This window comes from Cherax quadricarinatus, chromosome 31 (genome assembly GCF_038502225.1).
Source record: "Cherax quadricarinatus isolate ZL_2023a chromosome 31, ASM3850222v1, whole genome shotgun sequence".
Lineage (NCBI taxonomy): Eukaryota > Metazoa > Arthropoda > Malacostraca > Decapoda > Parastacidae > Cherax > Cherax quadricarinatus.
Window position 1 is genome coordinate 4,140,825 of NC_091322.1, and position 6,131 is coordinate 4,146,955.

The window sequence follows — 6,131 nt, forward strand, 5'->3', positions numbered from 1 at the left end:
GATGTTTTGATTGTTGAGAAAATATCGGATAAAATTGTCTTATATATGATGACGATATCCTCCCATGGAAATAAAGACAGTGAAACACAGCAAGCTGGTGTTCCCGCCATGTAAGTCATACATTATGGTAGCAGCACACTACTACGGGGGAATCCATGTAACTCGTATGGATTTTGTGTAGCTGTACACTGTGGATATTCCAGTAACACAGATCAGGGCAGCTGTACTGTGAAGGTGTTCCACCACACAAAGCTCAGAGCACCATGAGTGTTCAGTTTTTCTTTTCCTAGACGTGTCGCAGTGTTTATTAATTTGTTTTCTATAGGCTCACGCAACCTATTATTAACAAAGAAAAAAATAATTAGGGAAACTGGTAAAATAATTGACATATGTAAATGTCCACTAAATTACAAAAAATACTGAATGTGTTGGTTATATAATCAATTAGTTTTAAGTATTTCAGCATCTTTTAATGTTGCCTTCACAAACATATTGAAAAATTCTGGGGTCACTCGTAGTTCTGGCCATAATGCTGTAAATTATGGGCTTACTCGTAGTTCTGGCTATAATGATGTACATTTATGTAATGGGTTTTTCCTTCAACACTTCATAGCCTTATTACAAACTATGTACTTCAATTTTTTGATGAGTAAGAATTCTGTATATTTTTTTATTTTGCGCGTGGGTATATGCACTGTGTTGTGTGTATTGTACTGTATATTATAAAATATTGTACTGTATATTATGTGCTGTACTCTATATTATGAAATAAATGAGGAAGTCTCATAACTGTTGAAGCTTTCAACAATGAACATTATTTATTTTAACGTGAACCCCATTCTTATGATTAAAGATCACTTAAATAGAAAAAAATGGGATGCAATGATACATGCATTCTCCATGGGCTTCCTTTCTTTTTTGAACACCCTGATTCACACCACGCTGTCTTTCCAAAGCGAGCGAGGTAGGTGTAGGTGTAGGTGGGTGTAGGTGGGTGTAGGTGGGTGTAGGTGTGTGTGTGTGTGTGTGTGTGTGTGTGTGTGTGTGTGTGTGTGTGTGTGTGTGTGTGTGTGTGTGTGTGTGTGTGTGTGTGTGTGTGTGTGTGTGTGTGTGTGTGTGTGTGTGTGTGTGTGTGTGTGTGTGTGTGTGTGTGTGTGTGCGCGCACGTATGCATGCGTACGTGTGCGCGTATGAACGCATGTGTATTTTGGGTACCTGTGTGTCGAGTGCGTGTAATATGTGTGCGTGGCGTCGTGTGCGTATGTGTTAGTCACTACATGGGTCGTGGTCCAGTATACCCGGGGCTGGCTGACAATCCTGGCCTGCTTCCCCTCCAGCTATTTACATACAAATAGGTAATTCCTGGCCTGGCCAGATTTCAGATAAGAGAGAGATCCGATCCAGTGATCCCTCATCAAAATCAAAGCCAGTATTAAAGTCAACATGTTCAAATTCATCTTAGAATTTTCCCATTCTGGCCAATTGGCTAGTGGACACTGAGAACTGGTCAGGTCAGTTTTAGTAGATTTCAAAAGCAAACATTTATTAAATTTTATTTCAACCCCCTCTGTGCAGCTGCCCTCAGGTATATTACATTTCGTGAAACAAATTTTCCTTTGCAGTATGTGGTATATATAAGATTGACAGTGTGTGGATGTTGGGTTTCATTTGCCTAGTTCTCTGGTGGAACTAGGGATGTTAGCGCCACCCAGGATTCAGGTTCCTCACTTCACTGGGGTGGTTTGCCTCTTGAAGTGGATATTTTAATTACCTCTCTGATACTTTCATCTTTTAGCCTGTGATCTGACTCAGGGATGATCACTACTTCACTCCACTTTATACTCTCTTGACACCCCAGACGATTTGGCTTGAGAGATGAAGAAAGCAGCATACATATCCGACAGCTAACAGTCTATTGTTGGGTTGGTTCCGATTCTTCGGAGCTGTGACGACTGTCTACTTATCTCCGTGTCTTCTAGGTTACTGCCAACACCTTCAGCCAAGACTCTTAGTTCAAATTGTGCTTATTCCAATTCAGTTTCCAGTGTGTGATTTGGCTGACAGCTGAGCCATGCTGCTGGACATACATCATCTACATCTGTTTAGTGAACGGACGTAAAATTCAGCCTGCCATCTTACTGAGACTTTCTCACCATCCGGATATTTGTTCTTTGCAGTGGTCCTTATTTGTAGGTTACCCGTAGTTTATTCTGTGGCCTGATCCTGGTTGCTGGTCTGATCGATCATTGTTGGTGCCAGCTGCTCACAATCCAATAAATGCATCACAACCCGACTGACCAGGAACTGACTTGAGGAACTTGTAGTTCCCTCTTGAAGACAGATAAGAGGTTTAAGAAGAGGTGCGATAAGGTTCATGGACCCGGAAGAGAGAGGACCAAGTAGTGTCCAGCGAAGAAGCAGGGCCAGGAGTTGTGATTCGACCCCTGCAACCACATATAGGTGAGTACACACACACCCGCTCATGCAGGGAAAAAGAGAAAAGAAGAAGCACCATTTGTTCCTGGGATGTGATAATGTCAGCGGATGTTCCTTACATGGGAAGGGCGTCACTCGATCACGGAGGGCATCACCCTATCATGGGAGCTTCACCTGTATCATGCGGCGTCACACTCTCATCATGGGAGCATCACCAACATATTATGATAGTGACGTCATTCACTGAATGGAAAAAAACGAAACCATACCACGGGCGGGGATAGAACCCGCGATCAGAGTCTCAAAACTCCAAACTCTGATCGCGGGTTCTATGCTCGCCCATGGTATGGTTTGTTTGCAATCGTGTCATTACGATTTCGTGAGTCATGTTCACTGAATGGAGCTGGAATTTCACTCTTTACTACAACATACGAAATATTTTCCCCAAAACTGGGTTTCTTTCCCTGTCGGAAGAACACTCACATATTATCAGTGCATGCAAAACGAGATTTGCAACTAAATGTGCTGCAGTTTTCTGAAAATAACACGACTTATGTACGACCGTGACAGGACTCGAACCTGCAATCTTCGGATCCGAAGTCCGACGCCTTATCCATTAGGCCACACGGTCTACCTCTTTTCGTATCACAATATTTCTATTCGTCATTCTTTTCAAGATAAGACATCTTACAGCCTACACGAAGATCAGACTCGCATCTTCCTCCTTACGAGGCCAATGAGCATGACACTGCACAAGATGTCTAGAGATGTGTGAAGTCTTACATCTTTCGTCTTGTTAACTTTTTTCCGACCGTGGCAGAACTTGATCTCTCTTTTTTTTCTTTGACTGACTGACTGACGGTCTGTCTGTCTGTCTGTCTGTCTGTCTGTCTGTCTCTCTCTCTCTCTCTCTCTCTCTCTCTCTCTCTCTCTCTCTCTCTCTCTCTCTCTCTCTCTCTCTCTCTCTCTCTCTCTCTCTCCCTCCCTCCATCCATCTTTGCAGATTTTGCACAAACACTTGAGGTCTCTACGGGACTGAAGTTGAGAGTTCCCGTGTATTTTGCTAAGCAGCAGCTTTTTCATCAACCTGGCTGAAGTGATTTCTTATTAATAATATTTATTTTCTCATATGACCCTATTTTGTCAGTGTGTTTATTGAAAGAACAGATTCTAGATAAGAGTGTGGTGAGGAATGAATGATTGCTGATGTAGTGATGTTGAAAGGCCAGGGAGTTTTCAGAACATTTGCTTGCTCACCACAGAAGTATACAGGGATGAAAGAATACAGGTACAAGGGCAAGGATAATAAGGTACAAATACAGGGGAAAGGAATAGAAACGTACTGGAATATAGCTGGGAATAGAAAGAAACAGGAGCAGAAAAGTAGAAGGAACACGGATATTGGGTAGACATGGAACGGTACGAAGAGGCAGGCATGAATGGCTGAAGAGATAGGACTAGAAGCCTGCCTCCCTTAGAGGTGAATGGAACATCACGATCAGTCAGATGACCTGGACGCCTGGTAAAGAAACATTAATACAGCGACTGCGCCAGCAGTGCTTGCAGGCGCCCAGCTACACTGAATGTTGGACAGTTTTATACAAAGTTAAGCGTGAGATGTTCCATATACCTCTTAGACGAGACAAAATTTCTATTTCTTCTCCTTCACCCATCCATTCTCCCCCCTATGCCCTTCCATTTCTGCCTCTGTACTTTTCTATTCCTAAAGTTATTGAGGCTAAAACGTTGTGTAGTTTTAAAAATAGGTTAGATAAATACATGAGTGGGTGTGGGTGGGTGTGAGTTGGACCTGACTAGCTTGTGCTGCTGGGTCTGGTGCCGTGCTCCTTCCTTGAGTGGTGATAAGATAAGATAAGATAAGATTTCGTTCGGATTTTTAACCCCGGAGGGTTAGCCACCCAGGATAACCCAAGAAAGTCAGTGCGTCATCGAGGACTGTCTAACTTATTTCCATTGGGGTCCTTAATCTTGTTCCCCAGGATGCGACCCACACCAGTCGACTAACACCCAGGTACCTATTTGCTGCTAGGTGAACAGGGCAACAGGTGTAAGGAAACGTGTCGAAATGTTTCCACCCGCCGGGAATCGAACCCGGGCCCTCCGTGTGTGAAGCGGGAGCTTTAGCCACCAGGCCACTAAAGAAACTACTACTGTCGACCGTGACAGGACTCGAACCTGCAATCTTCGGATCCGAAGTCCGACGCCTTATCTATTAGGCCACACGGTCTGATGACCAGACTGGGTGGGTAATTGGGCTAATCCGGGAAGGGGGGACATGGACCTGCTCCGCATAGGTCAGTAGGCATGTTGCAGTGTTCCTTCTTTCTTATGTACACCCCTCTTCCCTTTTACTTCTGCCCCTGTATCCTTACATTCAACTACTCTACCGGTTCCCTTTCATTCCTACCTCTGTACTTGTACCTATCTATTTCTCCCCGTTGTATCTGTACCAGATCTTTTTCTTTCTACCGTTTTCTCCATACTCTCGTACCTGTACCCTTCCATCCCTGTACAGCATATGACAACGTTCTCAACACTCACTGACCCGACCCTACCTTACATCATCAATACATCAATGACCATTCATTCCTTGCCTTTAATCTTGTCTGTGCCATCAATACACATAATGAAGAAATAGGATAAAATGTGAAATATAAAACTTGGGATAAAAACCACTCCAACTAGCATAATGAAAGAACTATTACTTTGCAAAATACATGGGAAACCTCAACTTTAATCCTACGGGAATCTCAAGTGTTTGTGCAAGAAATGCAGAGCGAGCGAGCGAGCGAGCGAGAGAGAGAGAGAGAGAGAGAGAGAGAGAGAGAGAGAGAGAGAGAGAGAAGGGACAGGGACTACGAGATGGAGTTCTGTCTTCGTCTGAAAAAAGACGTTTAATAAGGCGAGAGAGGTAAGACACTACATATCTTTAGACTCCGTGTGCATTATCATGGTCACTATTCTAATAAGGAAGAGGATGTAAGAAGGATCCTTGTGCAGACTGTACTGCTTGTTATCGTAAAGATAAAACCTAAATACTGTAAGTGAGGAAGACCGTGTGGCCTAATGGATAAGGCGTCGTGACTTCTGCAAGTGAGGAAGACCGTGTGGCCTAATGGATAAGGCGTCGGACTTCGGATCCGAAGATTGCAGGTTCGAGTCCTGTCACGGTCGACAGTAGTATTTTCTTTATGAGACAGCTGCAATACCTGTTGCACGATCAGGTGTGAAGTTTCGTATGATTACTGGCAGCAAAATACATTTTTTCTTTCCAATTCATCGTATGTTATGAGATTGAAACGCCAGCTCCATTTCAGGGAAGACCAATCTACGATAAAATGGGAATGATGCACCCATGATGGAGAGGTGACGCCCTCATGAAGGATTATGATGGGGGTGACGTCCCGTAATAGGAAGCGATGCCCTTTCCAGATTTGGAACATCCACTCACATTATAACCTTTCAGGAACAAATGGTACTACTTGCAATGTTCCATTACCCTAGGAGTGTGTGTGTGTGTGTGTGTGTGTGTGTGTGTGTGTGTACTCACCTAGTTGAGGTTGCGGGGGTCGAGTCCGAGCTCCTGGCCCCGTGTGTGTGTGTGTGTGTGTGTGTGTGTGTGTGTGTGTGTGTGTGTGTGTGTGTGTGTGTGTGTGTGTACTCATCTAGTTGTG

At 43.8% G+C, this 6,131-nt stretch overlaps 3 non-coding genes across 3 annotated transcripts; 1 reads left to right on the plus strand and 2 right to left on the minus strand.

Annotated features, from left to right (window-relative positions):
- Window positions 1-2,994: 2,994 nt before the first annotated feature.
- TRNAR-UCG (transfer RNA arginine (anticodon UCG)) lies at window positions 2,995-3,067 on the minus strand. The gene has a single exon. It is a non-coding gene; the product is annotated as a tRNA-Arg (tRNA).
- Window positions 3,068-4,611: 1,544 nt separating this feature from the next.
- TRNAR-UCG (transfer RNA arginine (anticodon UCG)) lies at window positions 4,612-4,684 on the minus strand. The gene has a single exon. It is a non-coding gene; the product is annotated as a tRNA-Arg (tRNA).
- An 874-nt stretch (window positions 4,685-5,558) lies between these two features.
- On the plus strand, window positions 5,559-5,631 carry TRNAR-UCG (transfer RNA arginine (anticodon UCG)). The gene has a single exon. It is a non-coding gene; the product is annotated as a tRNA-Arg (tRNA).
- The last annotated feature ends 500 nt before the right edge of the window (window positions 5,632-6,131 follow it).